The 24,191-nt window shown below is 35.6% G+C and overlaps 1 long non-coding RNA gene and 1 pseudogene across 2 annotated transcripts in view; one reads left to right on the top strand and one right to left on the bottom strand.

Annotated features, from left to right (window-relative positions):
- Nucleotides 1-10,819: 10,819 nt before the first annotated feature.
- LOC125095661 (tigger transposable element-derived protein 1-like) lies at nt 10,820-14,720 on the bottom strand (annotated as a pseudogene).
- Nucleotides 14,721-19,595: 4,875 nt separating this feature from the next.
- LOC125094742 (uncharacterized) overlaps nt 19,596-24,191 on the top strand; it is a 205,210-nt gene continuing 200,614 nt past the window's right edge. For both annotated transcript variants that reach the window (XR_007125675.1, XR_007125674.1), the window contains exon 1: nt 19,596-19,694. This is a non-coding gene — a long non-coding RNA (uncharacterized LOC125094742). The remainder of the gene's footprint in view (nt 19,695-24,191) is intronic.

Genomic DNA, 24,191 nt, shown 5'->3' with positions numbered 1-24,191 from the left:
CATTGACCTACTCTCCTAGATAACTCTGACACCTGTTCCTATCTTTAACACTTCTACCCCATTTTCAACCTTAGTGTTCTTTACAAAATTAAGTAATCAGAAGAGAGTTTCCACAGGTTTCTCCAAAAACATCTAACTGCAGATACACTCCCATCCTGTTTGTCTTTTGCTATAGATTAGCTGTTCATATTCCTATCAATAGTTCATACTTCTTTTCATCTTGATCACACTTACTCAAGAACATTGCTCTAGCAGTTCCTTTCCATCTGACTTATATCATCACATTTTCCTTCTCTACTAAATTATTTCTTTCCTTATATAAAATGATGTTATTTCTCCAATTAAAAACAAACAACCTGACCCCACTTCCCACAGACATCTAATACACCATTTCCTTGGTTAGCTTTACAATAAAACAGTTCAAAGGATATGTTTATATTTGCAGACTCTTTTCTTCTCACTCCAGTTTTATTTTGAACCTATGCCATTCAGTCTTCCACTCTCATCCCTTGACTGAAAAATGCTTTTTCACTGTCACCTGCAACTCTGAGTGACTGAATCCAGTATTCAGGGCTCAGTAATCATATATGACATTGTCAGTAACCCATTTTCCCCTTTACAAACTAAACTATCTTCCTTAGCTTTCCAGGGCATCCACTGTTGTTGTCATTGTTGTTTGATTTTCATCTTGTTGCTTACTTTTTGTTATTGCTAAGTCTTCATGGGGGTTCCTCTTCTCTCCCAACTTCATAATGACCACAGCTCAGTTTGGGAACCTCATTTCTTATCTATCTATACTCACTTTCTCTAATATCATGCAATCTTTGGATTTTAAAGTCTATGATGTAAATAAATCTATGTATTAATTCTCAAATATACATCTTCAACCTTAGTCCTCTCTTTCCAAACATATATACAGAAGCCTACTTGATATTTCCACTTCTAAAACTTAAATATATTAAAAATTGAACCCTTGATGTTCATACCCTCCATCCCCAAAAGAAAAGACAAAAAGATTCTCCAGCCACATTTTTTACCATCCTTCTCAGTTGATGGTAACTTAGTATTTCTGCTTGTTGTGTACTAAAACTTGGATTTAATGTTAATTTCTCTCTCTTTGCCTCAAAACCAACCTACCCAATTTTCCTGTTGGCTCTAATTTCAAATAAATTCTGACTCAAACAGTTTCTCCCTAACTACCCTGCTACTACCATTATGACCTTTTGCCTAGATTCTGCAGCAACCTCCTAACTTGCCTCTATGGTTCCATCCCTGCCACATATATCCACATACATCCCACTTCAAGCTTTTTCTCAACATGTTTGTAAGATTGATCAGACAGATCATGTCATTCTCACTCTCAAAATGCTTTCATATATCCCTGTTGCTCTTTGGGAAAACTAGTAAAACCACACCAAGCCCTGAAAGCCTCTATATTAATTTTCTCCTTTTGTCTGTTTTGCTTTTCCCACTACTATATCTCTCACACCACTGGATCCACACTGATTTTTTTTTTTTAATTCCTCAAATATTCCAGAGAAATCCCCCACTTGGAGACTTTGTGCTGATTATTCCCTTTACCTGGAACTTTTTTTTCCCCTGGATATCTGTATCTTTATTCTACACATCCTTCAAGTCTCTGCTTAAGAGTCCTTCCCTCAATGAAGTCTGATATGGCTACTCTATTTAAAATTATAATCTCCCTCTCCCAAATTTCACATATCTGGCTGCACAATTTTTCATTGCACTTACCATCATCTGATGTAATATGCCATTATTTATTTTTAGTTTTGTTTCTTCTTTAATATGATCCCTATAAATATGCTCTAGAAAGGCAGTACTTTTTGTCTTTGCTCACAGATGCATTATAAGTTCTTTGAGCTGTGTCTGTACATATTTAATTTGTACTTTTCAGAAAAACAGAAAAAATGATTTAGTCAATGGTAATAGGATTAATTTAGGATCAGATAACATGGGTGGGTGCAACATCTGGTTAATTTCTCCTGTCTACTACTGGTTTGTGTGACCAGAAGAAAATGACTTTAACCTCTCTGAACATGTAAAATGTAATAATAGTATTATCTACTGTATAAGATAATTGCAAGAATTGACCTATTTTTTAAACACTATGTAGGCACACAATAATAATAACAGGATCATTCGTTAAACATGGTAGCCATTTTTGTTACGATTACTTTAATAAAAATCAAACTACCTAGAATTCATTAAATGTAGAAGAATGAATCTTGTATTAATCTGTCATATTATCAGAAATTTATGTGGTAGGTGAAGTAAAATTTTCAAAGTCTATTATTTATCATTATTTATCATTGTACTTTGGAGATTAACATAGTAGGCACTAGTGGGTATTCAGACTATCCAATAGAATTGAATAGAATTGGCTACAAAAGAGGATCAGTAAATAGATCATTTTCTCAATTTTAATAGTCTTACATAAAGTAGAAATTATTTTAGTGACTTCCTTATAAGCAAGGAAACAAATTCTCTCACCTCTATATTCATTGAATACCTATATATTTAAATTAAATGATTTTTATCACTTCTGTCTAATTTCCAGTCAAGACTTAAAAGAAGGAGCATCAACTAGGGATATTCTTAGATTGTTACTGAAATTTTTGGTAGATGCAAAAGCAGCTTTTTACCCAGTGGAGAGATATCAGAAGATTAAAGAGATTGCATGGAAGAATCACATTTTCAGGAAACAAGATTTGCATCTTGCTGTTAATTTTTTTTGCTGTCTCTTAGACGCCATTTGAGAAAACTTTAAGATCAGAGAGCGAAAACATTGTGCTGGCAGTAATCAGGATAAAGATAGCTGAAGAGCCACCTGCTTGTCTGAATGAATTTGTACCACTTTTTATGTGTGAAAATCCTTGCTTTCCTGCTACCTCTACACACTCTTCATGTTTGATAGGTTTCTAAGTACTTAGTCCTTGTTATTGTGTCCAAGACTGACCTGGGTATTCTGGCTTGATTCCTTAGGTTTAAGTGATTTTTCTTCCTCTTTGACAGTGCCTGTTCTGGTAGATCTCAAATATTTATTTTTTCGTCTTAACGATGTGTTTTTAGATTTAGGTCCAGCTACATATCTGAGCAAGGTGACCAGTCTACTATTTCCCTGACAGAACCTCTAAGATTTAGTTCATGTCAGTTTCTCCTTTACCAGTCCCAATCTCTAAGTAGTAAAACCAGTGAGCCTTTGAGGGTCTTTTACAGACAATTAATAGTTGACTAACCGCTTTGTCTTCCTCATACAACTGCAATATTGCTATCCAACATTCAAGCATTAGGCTCTTGGAAAATTTATTGTAATAATTTTTAATAGTTATAGATGATGAGCCCCTAACTATATAATCACATAATAACCCTTATAGTGGAAAATAAACTCATATAAAGTAATAAATAACTGATTTTCTTTGCTGTTTTACTTTAGAGAAGGGTTCATTCCCAGAGAAGGCAATATGTCAACTAAAGGTTATAAAAACTAGAATTTAATTTAAAACAAATCAACCAGGACAGCACAATATAAAAAGGTGGGTTGATGTAAGCTACACTTTAAGGCTCGTTATTTGTCCCACTTCAGAGCTGATCAGCTGGTCAAATTAGTCAATCTAAAATTAGTTCAGTAGGTGTTCGAAATTGGCTCACTCTCTCTCTCTGATGAAATTTATGATAGTTAATAAGTGTAAAATGGCTAAAATATTTCATGGACATATCCCAACCTTATATGAATAAGCATAAGAATCTAAGAATTACCTAAGAAGCTGGAAGAAAGATAAAATTATATCCATAAAGAATTCTACATATAGACACTAAATTGGAGAATTTCAGTTTGCCATTTCCCAGTAATCAAAATCAGAGAATCCTCCTTCTTGAAGATTATCAGGCATGTGTCTGTCAACAGTTTCATAAAAATTGTGTTCAGATAGCCAAAACAGCAAGGAGATGGGATTTCTTCAATTTAGAATATAGGTTTTATGAAATATTCTGTGCCTCTTAATATGTATTTGCTTAATAAATGTATGTATGATGGGATGTGGTCTGAGAATTGTTTTAATTATAAGCTGATAGAAAGGTTGTAGGGACATACTTAATTTCATCCCTTTTAAAGAATTTTAATTATTTACAAATAAATGACACTAGGAGTTATTCATGTCAAAATTAGCTTAGTTTAGTTTATAACATTTAATCAGAGAAGTTGAAGTTGAGTAAAAATGATTTTCAAAAAGGAGGTAAGAAGTCTAAGCTTGAGGAGGAGTAGTACATGCATAAAGAAAATTTATAATTAGATAAATAATCATAGTCCACATGAAAAAAATTGTTTCATCTAGTGATAGTTTAGATGAATGTAATCTTTTATTCAGTACAATTCATTGGGTTTTCAATTAATCTAATTTAGAATCAGATTAGGAAAATTTATTTTTTGTCACTAACTAAGATTGAGAAAGCTAGATTCTTTCACTAAAGGACAAGAGTCTTGAATTAAAATTATAGATGTATATAATTAGAAATGTTAAGCTTAGCATGCCATAATGACAGGAAAATGGAGTATTTGAAAGCCTGGTGCATTATGCTCATTTATTTTCCCTAATCACAGGAGTCATTTGAAGGGTAAGTCATCTGTTCTTCAGGCAAGAAGATCAGAAAATTGCCCTCCCTTCCCCCTGTTAAGATTTTTTGCTTCTTTTCCAAAAACAGAGCAATCTAGAAATCTTTTATAGGGAAAAAAAATCCTATTAAAAAGGAATACCAGGAAACTATCTTCAGAAATGTTTAAGAGGAAGGATTTGTGAAGAGAAGTGGCAAATGTAATGAGAATAATTATCTTTGTGCTTCCTTTAATGTGCTACATATTGTTGCAACCACAGATAGTTCTGATCTCTTTTTTCCAAGCTTCTTGAACAGACAGAGCAAAATCCTTAGTTTCACGATTTGGTACCAAACAAGTATATATATATATATATATATTTTTTTTTATCTGATGAGTCAGTCTTAGGATTTCCTTGAAAAGAAGAAAAATGAGCTGAGCCAAGAAAGTAAAAATATAATCAAAAGATGAATAAAATTATGAGACTGTTTTATAGCCTTTAAACCTACTATGAAAAATATATGAGTTGTATGTAATAGTCATTAGGAATGATTTAGGAGAAAAAACATAATCTACTGACAAGTATATGCAATCTTATTTTATATTACATTAGATTCTGTCAAAATAGTACAAAACGTACTACATATAGTCACTCCTTCCCCAGAGTCTTGTAATAGTTTATGTCAGAATTCTCATATTAAGAGAATTCCATCATACTCTGTAGTCATTATATTATCCAATACAGTTTCTTGGGTTTTTTTCTTATTTTTTATAGTTTCAACTCCGTATTTTGCCTAATTATCCAATTTTTAATTTTTTTCTATTCTAGAAGTGCTTGCACAAATTAAGTCTCTGAAAAAAATAATATATACTTATAAGTAACCTTGTTTATGCTTTTAAATACAGTTAACCCTTGAACAAAATTGGTTCAAACTGCATGAGTCCACTTATGCAGACTTTTTCCAGTAAATACCATAGAGTACTATAAAATATTTTCTTTTCCTTATGATTTTCGTAACATTTTTTTCTCTAGCTTACTTTATTATAAGAATTCAGTTCTAAACATATATTAATCTACAATTTATGTTGTGTGTAAGTCTTCTGGTCAACTGTAGGCTATTAGTAGTTAAGTTTTGGGGCAGTTGAAAGTTCTACCCGGATTTTTGACTGCACAGGGGTTGGTGTTCCCAACCCCTCATTGTTCAAGGTTCTCTCTATATATAGATTTTCCAACCTACACATAATTAGTGGTTTCAGTCTTGATTGCTTATTACATCAACTCTACACAAAAGAGTAAGTTTATTCTTTAACTGCACATTATTTATTTTTTCTACTATCAAATTAGAAACTTAATCTATTCTGTCCCAAAGATATAATCCAGTTTTACCTTATATAGAAATTTTTATATAATTTTCTTTTTTCAGGATATTCTCATATTTGTACTGGCTTAATCACTGATTTTGTATTATAAATTGAGGAAAGCTGTGAGATAATGAAAATAAAACTTATATAATCTCTTAGAACCTCAGTTTCCTTTCCTGAAGTGTAGTCATACACATGAGTAGACACAGACTGTACACATTGATCATAGTTTTAGATCCATAAAAAGTTTTCTAGCCTTCCCTGAGTTCTTATTAAGCCAAGAACACACTGTTTTAGTTAGATTTTCCATCCACATTGTTGTATATAATATGATCTGGCAGCAAGACTCTTCTTTGGAATAGGGAAAAGAAAAACAGATTGAAATCTGAAGATCTAAGTATTGTGGTATCTGTGCCTTTGCCTTTCACATTTGTTTTATGGTCCTTGTATATACAATGAATTGCATTGTATTTCCATGCATAATGCAAAAGTTGTCTGCATCACAAATATTTTGTGAGCATTAAGAATACTTTACCTACAGCTGAGTATGATTAATATACTACTAGCACTTAATGTAGCATTTACTAAATGTTGGATTCGGTACTAAATTCATGTTTCAAATATTGACAAAAGTGTAATTATTTTACCAATTTCACTTTTAAGAAAACTGAAGCATCTAGAGGTTATGTGAATTTCTCACAGTCACTCAATCTAGAAGTGACCAGAAGGGGCAGAGTTAACTTCCAAACTCTCTAGTTGTAGACTCTACCTTTTAAATAATAAAAAGATTGTGAGTTCTGAAGAAGTAAAACAAAAACATACAAACAAATAAACAGAAAAACAGCCTGAATCTGAAAGAGTAAAAAAAAAATCTTCTCAGGGCTGAGACCTGTAAACATCGGCTCTGCAGTTAATCAGACTGTAACAACAGACATTGATAAGGCCAGCTTAACATTAACAGGAAATAATACTTCTCTCATTGCTGCAGTATGGTGTCAAAATGACTTCCCTTCTTTGAGTGACTATCATCCTGCTTTGCCATTTTCACTTTGTGAGACAGTGAGACACTTAATTGTTAGCCTCCATCACCTCAGTCAGCAGGGCTCAAATCTACTTTTCTTACTTTCCCCTTAGAAATTGCAGTCAATCCAGAGTTGATCCTTCCTGTACTCACTGTGCCTTAGAATCAATCACTGCAAATTCAGAAGTTACCAGAAATCCTTCCTACTCCAACCACACTCAAACATGAACACCTCATGGGCCCGTGGTGTGCTACCTTGTTGCAAGAAATCAATGAGCCTATTTTGCTGTTCTACCTGTTGGTATCTAGCAGTCTTACTCAGATGGGCTTTATAACCTGATGCCTAATCTGTAGACATCTCACAAATATAATGTGTTTTGTTTGTCTTCTTTTGTAGTTTCCCTCACCTCCCTGAGGTTTCGTACATTCTGGATTCACTTTGGTTTTCTGATCCATGCCTTAAAATCTGCTTAGTGTTAGTATTGACTGAAAATTCACTGTGGTTCTTCTAACAGTTATATTCCTCTATTGGTAAATACAAGCAAGTTATTTAACCTTGATAAGATGCAGTTGCTTGTCTGTAAAAGAGGGATAATCATTTCTCAAAGGATTTTGTAAGAATTAAGTGAAATAGGACAGCTAAATAGACTGTCAGAGCCGAATTTATGATGTGCAGTGAGTACATATTAATTATTATTATTACTGTTTATATGTAACTTTTTAAAAAAGATTTTATTTATTTATCTGAGAGACAGAGATCACAAGTAGGCAGAGAGGCAGGCAGAGAGAGAGGAGGAAGCAGGCTCCCCGCCTAGCAGAGAGCCCGATGAGCGGGGCTTGATCCCAGGACCCTGAGATCATGACCCCAGCCAAAGGCAGATGCTTAACCCACTGAGCCACCCAGGTGCCCCTATATATAACATTTTTTACTTTTACATTGTTCTAAAACTGATTTGAAATGGGGCTGTTAAACAGATACAGAGATTTCTTGTAGACATTTAGGTATTCTCGTGGTCCCATGGGCTGAAAAGGGGACTTGGCTGTGCAGGTGGGGCTTTTGTTTCTCCCAGTGCTTCAATTAGAGGAACTTAATTTTCACTTATATCTTCTATTGAGAGTCAAACATAATTCATTAAAAATGGCTCTGCTGCATAAAAATGTTTTTAAAACAAGGAACTAATATATAAAATATATTATTTAAAATGTTGAATCAATGCATAAAAGACTATAATATCTGTAAAATTTTACAAATAATACATAAATTTAGGAGATAGTTTTTGAAAATAAAGGTTAGAGTCCCATTAATATGGCTTAAATAACAAATCAGTTTTAAACTGATATTTTCAAAACCTCAAAGTTAATAATTGTCTTGAAATGTATGATATATACTAAGGAATAGACATGAAAGGCATTGATATTTTCCAAAATTACTTTTCTTTATTTTTTTAACATTGAACTTACTCAAAAGAGAGGAAGGGAAAAAATGGAAGGAAGGGAGGGAGACAGAAGTTGCTAATCTCTTGGATTTAGTCACTATGCAAATAAAATGCTGTAAAAAACCTGCAGTGAGTCTTTTTGGCCATGGATTTAGCAATGTAAGCATAGAGCCAGCAGAACTAAAGGGGCTCTTTATAACTGTCCATCCTGAAAACACATGTGAAAAATAAGCTCAATTTAATCAAGGCTGGACACTAATTAAATCTTGGATCTGCCCCAATCCTTGCCTTAAAGCATCTTATAATTTGCTTATCATGCAGTCAAACTAAGAAAATCGACACATGATTTGGCACAATTTTGTTAAGCTATTTATTCTGAAAGTGGCCAAGTCAAGTTGTGGATTGGCAGAAAGAAATACAGTAGATAAGATGCCATTTGACATGTAACACCCTAAAAATGATCTAGTATGTTGAAACTAGTCACGTAGAAATAAATTCTAAAATGTCTTTCCTTTCAACATTCAGCAGTTTAGAATGTTCATTTAATTCTTTGTGGCCAGCTTTTGGGCTTACATAGTTTCATATGTTCTTGTTAAATGTTCTCAGAAGTTTAAATGAGTCAGAATTTTCTTTGAGGATGGCATTTTCAAACATAATAAAATTGGAGGATTTTGTACCTTGGTGAGCACCTGTAATATTTGTTAATATATCTGATTTTGTAGCTCCAGAGATGAAAGTAGCACCACAGATCATCAAAATCATTGCTTACAACATTTGTATATAATGTCATAAAATCTCAGTTAACACTGCTAGAATGTCTTGTTTACTACTCTGAATGTCATCAGCTTCATTAACACCAAGGCTTTGAATTATTTTCTGTATCAAGGATATTGCTTTTTATAAAATGGGAGGAAGATGTGTCCTTTTCATCTATGTGTAGAAATTTCCTACATTTCCAGAATGAAAGTCTTAAAGAACTTGATTGAACTTCAAGTAAAAGTTTTTATTCTTTATTTTGAGAAGAAAAAGAAATTCCCTTCGTAGAACAATTTGACCAGAAGGAGTTCTTTTATGGCAAGGTTTAATTAGAAGATCGTTTATTTTGAGCCATGAATTTCAAATTGCAGAGTGCATCAGAATCACCCATAGGGCTTTTTAAACCAGGGTTTTGGGTCCTAACCCCAGAGTTCAGTAAGTCTGGGGTGAAACCCAAGAACTAGCACTTTGACACCCACTGACTTAAGCAATGTTTTGATTACATAAATAGTTTACTCTTTAAGACTGAATTCATAATTGTGGATGGTGCTCATGAACTTTGAGCCCTTTTGACTATAATACAACTTTGAAAGAAGGAATTAAATAAAATACATAACCTTTCCAACGTTATGGATAACTTGAAGGTGGTACAGTCTTATTGATCACTTTAGCCAGCAAAGATTTGCAAACACTTAAAAAAAACTTTTCATTTTTTTTAAGTTACATTAAAATAAAAATGTAAAGTTACAGAAAAGAGGCTGACCTAGCCATAAGTGGCCTCACCATTGACCGAAGGATGAAGAACATCATAGCAAGTAAGCAACATGATTTTGACTTGGAATCTTGCTGAATTCTAGAAGTAGTATCCTCATTTTGCAAGGTGAACAGAATGAAATCTCATTGATCACATTTGCTGCCCAATATGTTTGTAAACAGTGTTCTCAGCAGTACTGATAAAAATAAAGTTTTTGTGATTAAACTAAAAAGATGATATGCATGCTGCCATTCAACTCTTTATTCAGTTCGAATAAAATCTCATTGAAATAATTTTGAGCAAAATTATATTTGTATTTGTCAACTTTGATTTCTGGCCATTATTTCAAGAGCTGATATTTAATTTTCTATTTAAATATAAGCTCAAGAGACCAGTAAATCTTTGTGTAGTTAATTCTTTGTATATACATATTTTAATAATTTATTCATAGTTAATTACAGACTTAAATTTTGAAATATGAAGTTATATCCATTTAATTTTTCCAACATGCCTTTCAGTCTCCTTGATTACCTCAATGGCAATCAGTCCCAAATATTCTTCTGTCTTACTCATTCTTCCCACTTCAGAGTTTTTTTTTACGAAATCCTTAGATGTTTATGGCATCCAGCTCCTGCATGCCAGAAACGTACAGATCCAATCTTCGTACCCTTTCTGTCAGTACACGCATATCTTGAAGATACTACCGGCTCAGTTCCGACCACTGGAGTAAAGTGAATATCGAAATAAAGTGAGTCAAATGTGATTTTTTGTTTGCCAGTGCTTACAAAAATTATGTTTACATGATAGCATAGTCTTATAAGTGTGGAGTGGCATTGTCTGCAAAAACAAGATACAGATCTTAACTCGAAAATATTTTATTGCTAAAAAATACTATTCTCTGAACTTTCAGTGAGTCATAATCTTTTTGCAGGTGGAGGGTCTTGACTCAGTCTTGATGCTGCTGAGTGACCAGTGTGGTGGTTGCTGAAGGCTGGGATAGTTGTAGCAATTTCTTAAAATAAGGCAACAACGAAGTTTGCTGCATGGTTTGACTTTTTCTTTCACTGATGATTTTTCTGTAGCATACGGAGCTGTTTGACAGCATTTTACCCACAGTAGGACATCTTTCAAAATTGGAGTCAGTCTTCTTAAATCCTGCCACTGCTTTATTAACCAACTTACATTTTAAATCTTTTGTTGTCATTTCAGCAATCTTCACAGCATCTTCACCAGGAGATTCTGTCTCGTAAAACCACTTTCCTTGATCTTTCATAAGAATCAACTCCTCATCCGTTAAAGTTGCATCATGAAATCGCAGCAGTTCAGTCACTCATCAGGCTCCACTTCCAATACTAGTTCTCTTGCTGTTTCCACCACATCTGCTGTCACTTCCTTCACTGAAGTCCTGAACCCCTCAAAGTCACACGTTAGGGTTGGAATCCGTTTCTTCCAAACTCCTATGAATGTTGACATTTTGACCTCTTCCCATGAATCACAATTCTTCTTTTTTTTTAAATTTTTTATAAACATATAATATATTTTTATCCCCAGGGGTACAGGTATGTGAATCGCCAGGTTTACACACTTCACAGCACTCACCATAGCACATACCCTCCCCAATGTCCATAACCCCACCCCCCTCTCCCAACCCTCCTCCCCCCCCAACCCTCAGTTTGTTTTGTGAGATCAAGAGTCACTTATGGTTTGTCTCCCTCCTGATCCCATCTTTTTTCATTTATTCTTTTCCTACCCCCCCAAACCCCCCATGTTGCATCTCAACTTCCTCATATCAGGGAGATCATATGAGAGTTGTCTTTCTCCGATTGACTTATTTCACGCTAGGCATGATACCCTCTAGTTCCATCCACATTGTTGCAAATGGCAAGATTTCATTTCTTTTGATGGCTGCATAGTAATCCATTGTATATATATACCACATCTTCTTTATCCATTTATCTGTTGATGGACATCTAGGTTCTTTCCATAGTTTGGCTATTGTAGACATTGCTGCTATAAACATTCGGGTGCGCGTGCCCCTTCTGATCACTATGTTTGTATCTTTAGGGTAAATACCCAGTAGTGCAGTTGCTGGGTCATAGGATAGTTCTATTTTCAACTTTTTGAGGAACCTCTATGCTCTTTTCCAGAGTGGTTGCGCCAGCTTGCATTCCCACCAACAATGTAGGAGGATTCCCCTTTCTCCACATCCTTGCCAGCATCTGTCATTTCCTGACTTGTTAATTTTAGCCATTCTGACTGGTGTAAGGTGGTATCTCATTGAATCACAGTTATTCTTAATGACATCTAGAATGATGAATCCCTTCCAGAAGCTTTTCAGTTTACTTTGAAATTCAGATCCATTAGTGTAATCACTGTCTATGGAAGCTGTAGCCTTAGGAAGTGTATTTCTTAAATAATAAGACTTGAAAATTGAAATTCCTCTTTGATTCATATTCTATAGCCTGGATATTGTATTAGCAGGCATAAAAGCAACATTAATTTATTGTACATCTCCATCAGAGCTCTTGGGTGACCAGGTACATTGTCAATGAGCAGTAATATTTTACAAGAAATCTCTTTTTTTCTTTTTTTTTCTGAGCAGTAGGTCTCAACAGTTGACATAAAAAATACAGTAAATGATGTTGTAAAATGATGTGCTGTCTTCCAGGCTTTGTTACGCCATCTATAGACCACAGACAGAGTGGATTTAGTGTAATTCTTAAGGGCACTAGCATTTTCAGAATGGTCAATGAGAATGACTTCAGCTTAAAGGCACCAGCTGTGCATTAACCCCTAAATAGAGAGTCAGATTTCCTTTGAAGCTGGCATTGACTGAAGCCAAGCATTGACTTTTTGTCTTTACTAATGAAAGTTCTAGGTGGCATCTTCTTCCAATAGAAGGCTGTTTTGTGTACACTGAAAACCTGTTGTCCAGTATTATCCATTGTGTGTGTATGTGTGTGTGTACACCCCACATCTTCTTTATTCATTCATCCATTGATGAACACAGGCTGTCTGCATTTCTTGCCTGTTATAAATTGTGCTGTAATAATCTCAAGGGTGCATATGCCTTTTAAAATCAAAGTTTCTGATTTTTTTTTTAGGTGAATACCCAGTAGTAGATTATTGTATCATATGGTATTTCTATTTTTCAATTTTTGAAGAACCTCCATACTGCTTTCCACAATGACTGTACCAGTTTACATTTTCATCAATAGTGCATGAAACTTCCCTTTTCTCCAAGTCCTTGCCAGTACTTGCTATTTCTTGTCTTTCTGATTCTAGCCAGTCTATCAAGTGTAATGTGATTTGTTTGATCTTGATTCGCATTTCCCTGATGATTAGTGATGTTGAGAATCTCTTCAAGTATATATTGGTCATTTGTATGTCTTCTTTGGAAAAATGTCTATTTAGGTCCTCTGCCCATTTTTAGTCGTATTATTATTATTATTTTTTTTAAGATTTTATTTATTTATTTGACAGAGAGAGATCACAAGTAGACAGAGAGGCAGGCAGAGAGAGAGAGAGAGAGGGAAGCAGGCTCCCTGCTGAGCAGAGAGCCCGATGTGGGACTTGATCCCAGGACCCTGAGATCATGACCTGAGCCGAAGGCAGCGGCTTAACCCACTGAGCCACCCAGGCGCCCCAGTGGTATTATTATTTTTTTTATTTTGAGTTGTATACATTCTTTATGTATTTTGGATATTAACCACTTTTAGATATATTATTTGCAAATATCTGCCATTCATTAGATTGTTGTGTACACACACACACATACACAGGAATATTGCACAGCCATAAAAAAAAGAATGAGATCTTGCCATTTGCGAAATCGTGAATGGACCTAGAGGGTATAATGCTAAGTGAAATAAATCAGAAAGAGAAAGATAAATGCCCCATGATTTCACTCGTATGTGGAATCTAAAAACAAAACAAATGAATAAACAAACAAAAGGCAGATTCAGACCTATAAATATGGAGAACAAACTTGTGGTTTCAAGAAGAAAGGGGCAGGGAGGAATGGACAAAATGGGTGGAGGGGAGTAGGAGATACAGGCTTAAGTCGTGGGAATGAAAGGTACCACATAGAGGGTATAGTGACTAGTATTGTAATAGCATTGTATGGTGGCAGATAGTAGCTACACTTGTGTGCATGGCATAATGTGTAGAGATGTATCACTAGGTTGTACACCTGAAGCTAATGTAACATTATGTCAACTATACTGAAGGAAATGTTTTTTTAAAAAAAAAGTCTGTTGTTTAGTGCAGCTTTCAATAATTCTTAACTTGTTTTTAAGATAACTTGCTGCAGCTTCTACATCAACACTCACTGCTTTACCTTGTACTTTTATGTTAATGAAGATGGCTTTTTTCCTTAAACCTCATGAACCCACCCCTGCTAGCTTCAAACTTTTATTCTGCAGCTCCCTCACCTATCTCTGTCCTCACATCATTGAAGAGAGTTAGGTCCTTGTTCTGGATTAGGCTTTGGCTTAAGGTAATGTTGTGACTGGTTTATCCAGACCACTAACATGTTCTCCATATCACCAGTAAGGTTGTTTTGCTATCTTATCATTCTTGTGTTCAGTGGAGTAGCACTTTTAATTTCCTTCAACAACTTTTCCTTTGCATTCATAATTTGGCTGTTTGGCACAAGAGGCTTAGCTTTCAGCCTGTCTTGGCTTTCAACATGCCTTCCTCACTAAGCTTAATCATTTCTAGCTTTTGATTTAACATGAGAGACTCCTGATTCTTCCTTTCACTTAAACAGGTAGAGGCCATTTTGGGATTGCTAATTGGCCTAATTTCAGTACTGTTGGATCTCAGGAAATAGGCCTGAGAAGAGAGAGGGAGATGGGGGAACTGTGTATCAGGGAACAGTCAGAACACATACATAGAAGTTTTATATAGGCATTTTATATAGGCATGATTAGTGGTGCCCCAAAGTAATTACAGTGTAACATAAAGATCGCTGATTATAGATAATCATAACATATATAATAATGAATAAAATTTTGAAATATTGTGAGATTTACTAAAATGTGATACAGAGACACAAAGTGAACAAATGCTGTTGGGTAAATGGTGCCAATAGACTTGCTAGAGGCAGGGTTCCCACAAGCCAATTTATAAAAACTGCAATTTCTGTGAAGAGCAATAAAATGAGGTATGTCTGTATTCCTCATAAGTCATGAAGAAACCACTAAAGACTGTTCCTGAAAGCCAGCAGGTTTATCACTGCTGAGATGATAAATCGGTGTCTAGATCTCAGCATAGAGTGCAGTGTTTCTTCATAGATAGATGATTCTACTCTGTCAATATTACGGTTGCCCAATGCCTGGCATCTGATGGTTGCAGCCCTTAGCCCTCACTGATTTTAGTTCACATACTTTTCCAAGGTGTAAAATAGCTATGGAAGAAAGAGTTGGGCAAAACTGGTTCTATCAATTTGTTTCACACATCAGAATTTCTTTCTGACCTTCCCAGGGATAAAGTAACATCTCTCCAAGAGCCTAAAAACACTTTATCTTATTTTTCCCTCTTGGAAATTCAACAACCTATAGCTTTCCTTCTAGTGTGGGCTGAATCACTATCCTTAGATATTTCTATATAATGTCCTGACCTTATAAGGAATGTTACCTTAACTGACCCAAAGGTGATTTTTATCCTGATATATCTTGTAGACAAATGTAAAGTTAATTTTTAGGTCAAGTGCATGTGTTCATGTGCATTTTTAAAGGGGAAGGTGCTCATACTCTTTTTTTCATGTTTTCAGAGAGATCCGTGACCAAAAACAAATTTATAACTAGTTGGTTAGAGGGACTTAAATTTAGGAATAGAACATGCAATGGTAAATTTTAGAAAGAGAAGTCAGCACAGAGGATGGCAAGGATGTATCAGAGATACAGGAAAAGAACAAGAACAAATGACATCGTCAAGTCAGAGAAGTGAGTTGAATGCCGAAGAGTCCAGTTAGACCAAGAATACACTGATAGCTGCTGTTGGGAGCATTTCCAGAGTGTTGCTATAAAGGTTGTCACTTTCAGTGTAAGTTACCTCTGGCAACATTGGCAGTGAACAGGGCAGCCTCCAGGGACAATCTCCAGTAGTAGCAGCAGTGGGGGAGGGTGACAACTTAAAGGAAGCAGTGGGAGGTGCAGAAACTTTATCTCCTCAAGGCTAATAAATAATTGAGAACCCAGCCTGACCACTCAGGAACATTTATCCGGCCTTATTCTGCCTTGTCACTTCCACACATTTTCATTTATCATGTGCTGCTACTGCACCACACCAGTGCTTCTCAAAGTTTTTGTGGTTAAAAAGGAGAGGAGGCTTTTCCCCCCAATCTTGTGGGCCAGTCTTTTTGTAAAATGCAGTAAAAATACACTAAAAATGAAATTAAAAAACAAACAAACATAGAATACTAACATTATTTTTTATTATCAGAATTCCAGAAGTTTCTGTTCTATATAATTCAATCTATAGAGAATGCTTGAAAGGACAAGGTTATAGAAATGGAGAAAAAAATTAGTGGTTTCCAGGGGTTAAAGAGAGAGCAGGAACAAGAGAAGGATTGGTGTGGATCTAAAAGGGCAACCTGTGGGAATATTGTTCAACGGGCATGTCTGTATTTTGAATATCAATTTCAAGATCATGGTAACGAGATTGCAGTAGAGTTTTGTTTATTGGGTCAAATTTGGTAATGCATACATAGGATCTTGCTATACTGTTTCCTATAACTGCATGAAAACCTATAGTTATCTTAAATAAAATCTTTAGCTAAAAAAAATAGACATAACTATACTTTGTCAAAATGCTGTGAAGGTTTTTAAATGCTCTTATCTTCCATTTTTATCTCATTGAATGGTGACATCCAAGATCCACACTGGTCCACAGACCACTCACAGGGTAGCACTAAGCAGCACTTCCTTTTTTTTTTATATTTCAGTTCAGATTCCTTCTGCACAGCCTTCCTCCACCTATTCTTCTGAAAACAGACTGCTCTTTTATGCCATTCTAAATTTTCAGCCTCATTACCCACCTCTTTACCTTAAACCATCCTCAATATATGATGGGTTCTCTTTTTAGTATAACTGTTCCTCCTGCTTAAACTCTTCTCCCCTAAATCAGATCTGCTTTCCCAAATCCACATCTCATTTACATGCCAGGATGACTCCCTTTATTCACAAAGTTTTTCTAGATTATACCACTCTGAATTAATATCTCCCATTGCAGTTTTCTGTGATTCCCTTTATCAGCTATAACAATTTATATAAAAATAACTATTCATGTATTTTACTTTCTCCTCACTTTAATGAAAAAGTATGAAGAACATTATACCCAGGAGTCACACAGTAGTTGTTGAAATGTCAAACCAAATAACAATTATCATCCTCTACTTGGTGTCTAAGGAGGTCCCAGTCTGATTGAACATGTTCCCTTAAGTCAGCATGGGAAGCAGTAGCTGGTGACTTCAACTCAGGGGATCTTTGGAACGTGTTGTATTTCAAGTTGATTCTTTGATAGTTAGACAAGTGTTATCAGAGGAGAAAATAACAAATGCCCATTAAGGATCATGAATGGGGTGGAAATCCTAGAAAATTGGCAGTTTAAGGGCTTGAGACCACTAACGTGACTTGATAGTAATTGAATATCTTAGCCATCAGAGTTCTGATTGAGAATATCACTCAGGAAAGCATGCCACATTGATCTAGGGGATCTATAGAAAACAGTAAATTGGTGATGAAAGCAATTACAATGAAAAATCCAACTGCTGATTAGGCAACTTCCTTTTTAATTTCTATTATGTATCCATGCATATAATCAATATAGTAACTGTAGCTATGTAATTGAAAATAGTATCACAATCATAACTTCAGCTAATGCCTTTTATTGATTTTAGGATTTAGTCACTTGTGATCCAAAAGCTTTCCTATTTCCATAAAATCTATGGAATCCTTTGACTTATTTATATTTACTAAATATTTACGAAACATTTATTAAAACTAGTAACTGAAGGGTTAGAGTTTCAGCAGTGAACATATGCTTCAATTTGGCTCTGTTTTCTATATTACATTTAACGGAGTTCAAATTTCCATTTTTGTGATCAGTGCCCAGTGCTAAAGGCTGTGCAAGTTGCCCTTCATCTTCTATAATAAATTTAGCTCCCCACGAAGATAAATAATTAAACTGGGCAGTGCAGTGTGATTATCTGTCAAATATAAATGAGTCACCCTGCTACCTTCAAATACTAGTTCTCTATCTCTACAATGAATTAAAACACTTCAGTCCTAGATGCAAAAGTGATAAAATCTCCATTCAGTCAGTACATATTTATTGAATGCCTGCTGTGTGCCAAGCAATTTTATATTTGAAGAGCAGTTTTGAGATAAATTTTACATAATTTTTTCAACTGATCCTCAGAACAGCTCTCTAATCTATAGAAGCAGAAATACTGGACTCAGGACATCTGAGTCGCTCAGTTGGTTAGCTTCTAGCTCTCAATTCTGGCCCGGGTCATGATCTCAGGGTTGTGAGACTGAGCTCCGCATCAGGCTCCATGTTCAATGGAGAGTCTGTTTGGGATTCTCTCTATCCCTCTCCTTGACCCTTCCCCTGCCTTGCTCTCTCTCTAGAAGGAAGGAAGGGGTGGGGGGGGAGAAAGTGGGGAGGGAGGGAGGAAGGAAGGAAAGAAATGAAATACTAGAATCAATTTACAGGTGAGGAAACAGTGCTTCAGAGAGAAAAAGTGATTTCATAGCATAGGAGTCACATGGTTTTAAATAGTATAGTTATCAATAAAACTTGCAACACCTGACTCATCACCATTTGGTACTTTCATATAGCACCTTGGTTTCCAAGAATAAGATGCTGCTAGGAAAAATAAATTCTTGCATATCTGGTAAATGTATATCTAATGCTTTGTAATTAACCCTTTGAGTGGCCCTCATATAAGTTTCCTCATTTTACAGTGAAAACTGTGAAATCTAAGAAAAGATTTCAGGATGAACAAGTGATTGCTGTAAAACCCACGTATTTGCCACCAGAGTAGTGTCCTTTACTAAATGTAGTAAAAGTAGATACACTCCCCTGTAATGTAAGCTACAATAGGCCAGAACCTCTTTCTGATTTATTTGCCACCATAATAGTGTCCTTTACTAAATGTAGTAAAGGTAGATACACTCCCCTGGAATGTAAGCTACAATAGGCCAGAACCTCTTTCTGATTTATTTATTGCTCTCTCTCCAACCTTGGAATAGTAGTTGGCACATAGTATGCGTTAATAAATATTTGTCAAGTGCATGAAACACTTTGAAGTCTATTTTCTTCTTGATCCTTACCTGATTGCTTATATATCTGTGATATTAGAGGTAATTGTCTCAGAATGGTAATTTAAGTTTAATATGTGGCTAAGTGAAGCTAAAGCAGCATAATGACGATCCTATGACCTCCAGTTAGTTCACATTGTAGCTCAGCCACAGTTAGCACCTGATGTTTCAACAGCCATCTTTAAATAGAACAATGAACACCCACCAGTGGAACAGAGAGAACTGAAAACATACATTCCTTTAATCACAGGTCAGAACTTTGCAGATATGCAGAATAAAAGACAGCATATATAAAAGTTTCTAGCCTAATACTGGACACAAAGGATGCTCAATAAACGTTAAGAGAATCTCTGTTTGATTTTGTGTTTCTGCAGATGTGAACTTGTGTGTGAAGAACTTGGGTATGTATTATCTAATTCATATGAAGGTAAGACTAAAAGTCTTTATGACTTAACATGTGTATTTAGTAATATTTAAGGGCCTTCTTTAATATAGTTGTTGGGCTAAAAGGATTTGGACATAGTGAAATCTTGGTTCAAAGTTTGGCTTTTTCGGGGCACCTGCGTGGCTTGGTGTTAAAAGTCTGCCTTCGGCTCAGGTCATGATCCCAGGGTTCTGGGATCCAGCCCCACATCGGGCTCCATGCTCGGCAGGGAGTCTGCTTCTCCCTCGCCCATTCCCCCTGTTTGTGTTCCCTCTCTCACTGTCTCTGTCAGATAAATAAGTAAAATCTTCAAAGTTTGACTTTTTCAATTATATATATATATATATATATATATATATATTTTTTTTTTTTTTTTTAATTAGTCAAGTTACTCAATTGTTCCAAGCTTGAATTCCCTTATCTTCAAACTGAGGATAATAATAGTAACAACTTTCTGGGGGGAGGGGGATTGGGAGAGGGGGGGTGGGGTTATGGATATTGGGGAGGGTATGTGCTACGGTGAGTGCTGTGAAGTGTGTAAACCTGGCGATTCGCAGACCTGTATCCCTGGGGATAAAAATATATGTTTATAAAAAAATAAAATTTAAAAAAAAATAAAGTAAAAAAAAAAATAATAGTAACAACTTTCTAAGGTGGCAGTGTGTAGTAATTGGGATACCTTGCGTTTGGAGGCCAACGGGAGTGTTGGGTCAACAGAAGAGGGCAGGTCCAAACCTGCAGTGATGGCTTAGGTGTTTCTATTTGTGTAAATCAGATTACCGGTGAGGCCCACTTTGCTCCTGTAGATCTATATGTGTTATTGGCTGGAATCCAAGTTCCATAAGCCATAGATATCCAAAGTCCTTTTCAAGGTTTTTGAGGATTCTAAAGAATCACATTTCATAGTGACCTGTGCATCTAGAGTGCTGTTCTCATGCTTTTATCTTTTTAGACCAAATGTTTTTATTGACTGAAATCAGAAAATAAGGCTTTTCCTGAAATTCTACCCATTCCCAAAAATACCCACTCACACAAGAGACTTTAAAAGACTTTACCAAAGATGTTGAAGTCAAAGGAAAGGAATCACACCAAAGCAGTAAAACAAAGTCAAATTGTATATTATATAATCTTGTTTTAATTTTTTAATTTTTATTCTTATTTTTAGTTACCAAACCACGTGACCTTTAACACGACATGGTTACCTAGTCTCCCAAGATCTCATTCACCCTACATCCTCCAATTCTGTATTCTCCTCGCCCCCACACATCTCTAAAAAGCTTCTCATTACTCAAGCAGAAGAGATTTACATTTATTCACTTCAAAAATTTCTGTTATCATGATTTCAGGGTCTCACATTTTTTACTCCATGAAACTTAAGACTCAGCCCCTAATAAAAGGCAGTTCCTTTCCAGAGAGGAATATTGTACAAATGTTACAATAATGTATTTCTCACGTGACTATACTCTAGAATAACTGCCAATGCCTCTTGTCATGAGAAAGACCAAATGTCTCTCACATGTTTTCTTATTGCTACTACTGTAGGACATATGCTCCAGCTACACTACTAAGAGCCACATGAAATACTGACTCCACGTTTTATACTGAATGACTCTTCCAAACCAAATTTGATATTTGCTAGTCATAATTTTCTCCTCCAAATGACAATTAGGATCAAATTTAAAATGTGTGTGGTGTGTATGTATGTGTGCACATGTGTATGTGTGTCTTGTGGGCTCCTGAACTATCCTCATTTTGAATATTTCTAATGATCGAGTCTTTCTAAAAGTGCTCTTCACCTCCTATAAATGTACCTTTTAAGCATTTCTGGCCTCACCACCAGCTGCCACATTCTTTTCCTTGGCATCATATTCCATCTTCCTGGTAAAGCTTTTCATTCTTTAAAGATTGAACACTCCCACTGTTGCCGTCTTGCTCATAACTCCTGATTTCCCAGGAGCAGCTTCCATTTAAACATCCCCTTTAGCTGTGTGACACATTCCTTTGGCTAGTCCAAGGATCTTTTTTCCTTTTTTTTTTTTTTTCATCAGGCTATACAGAAGACTCTTTAAAATCACTAATCACTAATAATGCATTCCTTATTTTAACCATGTCCTACTATCCTACATTTAGCCCAGTTCCTTAAGTATTCATTGGGACTGCCAATCAATTGACTGACAATCTTTTAAATATCTGTTATAAATCTTCTATTTTCAGTTCCCTTCTCCCATCATAGTTTTCATGATTTTATTTGCAACTACTCTCTGAAAATTACCTTAAACTTTCTGTTTTCCTATAGAATCCATATGGTTAAACTAACATTAGAATATATTAGGAGAGGCAACTATTGTTTTATCTGTTAAGTTAGAACAATTCCCATTTGAAAACAACACCAGATCTCAGTGGCTTATCACAACTAAATTTATTACTGTCTTATTTCTGTTTAATTAGTTTGCTGAAATAAGAAGAATGGGACTTTCCTTTATGTAGTCATTTTAGAGGTTCATCTGACTCCTTTCATTCAAGTTGCTATAAGCATTTGTTAAGAAGGCATATCTTTTCTTACCTGCTTTGGACCAGAATAATCTATCACATCTTTGTGCATTTAATTTATGAGAACTAGTTAAATGGCCCCTATATGATGCAGAAACTCTGGAAAATGCTGTTTGTCTCTGTGTCCAGAAACAGAAAAAAATGTTTGCTCAGCAATGATAGACTATGGCATGCTAGTTAATATCCCACCCAAGAAGCTGAGTACTAATAAGTAAAAACAAAAACGCAAAACAGCAGTGACAGTGACTGGTATGTATATACATAGTCCTATAAATCCTCTGTCCTGCTCAGAAATGTCCACATTTCTCCAGTTAGCTCGCACTTCTTTGTTATGCTATTTTTCTTTCAATTATCTTATGACTTCTGGCCCCCTTTTTGCTTCTCTTGCTTTATCATAGAAAAAAGAGAAACCTCCAGGTAGAAATTTTATCTGTCTCTTGCCACCATATCTAAACACATTCCTGTATCAAAGTCTTTCTTTCTCACTTTTAGTTCTATTTGTACAAAGTCTTGCATGGTCATACACTTTGGTAAACAGACATTCCCCAATAACATTTAGTTATGCCAGCGACCCCCATCTGCAGGTGTCTGTACAACTGTCTCCTTCTCCCTTCTCTTTTCTCCCCTCCAAAGTGTCTTGAGAGGGTTATGTATGTTGCTCCTGCTTCTTAATACCTCCAGTACTCTTCCACTGACAACACTTGGAAGTTGGTCTTTCCAAGATTCTGTTGATTTTTGTCAAAAAATCCAACAGCAACTTTTAATTACATTTGTTATTTTACACTTTATCAATTTTCAATACATTTGAATATTCAATCCTATTTTAAACACTTTTCTAAACTCCTCTCATATTATGCTCCCTTTTTCCACTTTACTTTCAGTTCCATTCTCAGGTCCCCTTTCTTTCTGGAACTTTCTGTATTGCAGCTCTTCAGATTCATCTTTAGTTTCTATTCAGCTTTCTCCTCAAAGGCAGCTCAAACTGAATATGTTCAACAATGAATTCATGATTTTATCTTTTTCCTCCAAATCTGTACTCCCTCCATACTCTCCCATCTCAGTATCTCAGTTACTCAAATCTGAAATCTGGGGATCATGAAGATTTGTCCTTCTCCCATCACCCACAAATCAAACCAGTTATGAGGTCCTGTTCCTGTAAAGTGATGTTTCTGGTTCCATAGAAGCCACCATCATTTTTTGCAGTGGCACTCCAAAAATATGAAATCCCTCTGATTTTCTTGAATCTATTATTTATTGCCATTTTTTATCCCCAAGAACATTTGGAATGGTCTCCTTTAGTCACTAATCAGATCTTATCTTTCTCTTTTAAAACTTTTTGCTTTTAAATTAAGGAGCCTGGGTGGCTCAGTGGGTTAAAGTGTCTGCCTTTGGCTCGGGTCATGATCCCAGGGTTCTGGGATCAAGCCCCGCATCGGGTTCTCTGCTTGGCAGGGAGCCTGCTTCCCTCTCTCTCTCTGCCTGCCTCTCTGCCTACTTGGGATCTCTGTCAAATAAATAAATAAATAAATCTTAAATTAAGGAGCATACCTATTAATCTTGGTCTGAAAGACCTTTAATTGATTCTATCTTCTTCCAATTTACGTTTGGCCATACTCCCTTCTCACCTCATTACTTCAGTCAAAATTGTTCTTATGTGGTGCCTCAGATGTGTTCAGCTCCTTCTAGCCACCAGAGTTTCGGAACATTTAGTTCTGCTTGGTCCAGCTTTCACCTAGAAAATTGATCCTTATTTTCAGTTCTCAGTTAAATTTTCACTTTTCTAAGAAAAAATATAGCACCCTTTACTTTGTATTTCATTAACTGATTCAAAAATTTTCTCAGAACCAGCATCATATACTTGCATTTAGTCTTCTTTAAAATCCCATGTAGGGGCGCCTGGGTGGTTCAGTGGGTTAAGCCGCTGCTTTCGGCTCGGGTCATGATCCCAGG

This window comes from Lutra lutra, chromosome 3 (assembly GCF_902655055.1).
Source record: "Lutra lutra chromosome 3, mLutLut1.2, whole genome shotgun sequence".
In the NCBI taxonomy this organism is placed as follows: domain Eukaryota; kingdom Metazoa; phylum Chordata; class Mammalia; order Carnivora; family Mustelidae; genus Lutra; species Lutra lutra.
Note: the sequence above shows the minus strand (reverse complement) of the source record. Positions and strands in the feature narration are given on the sequence as shown.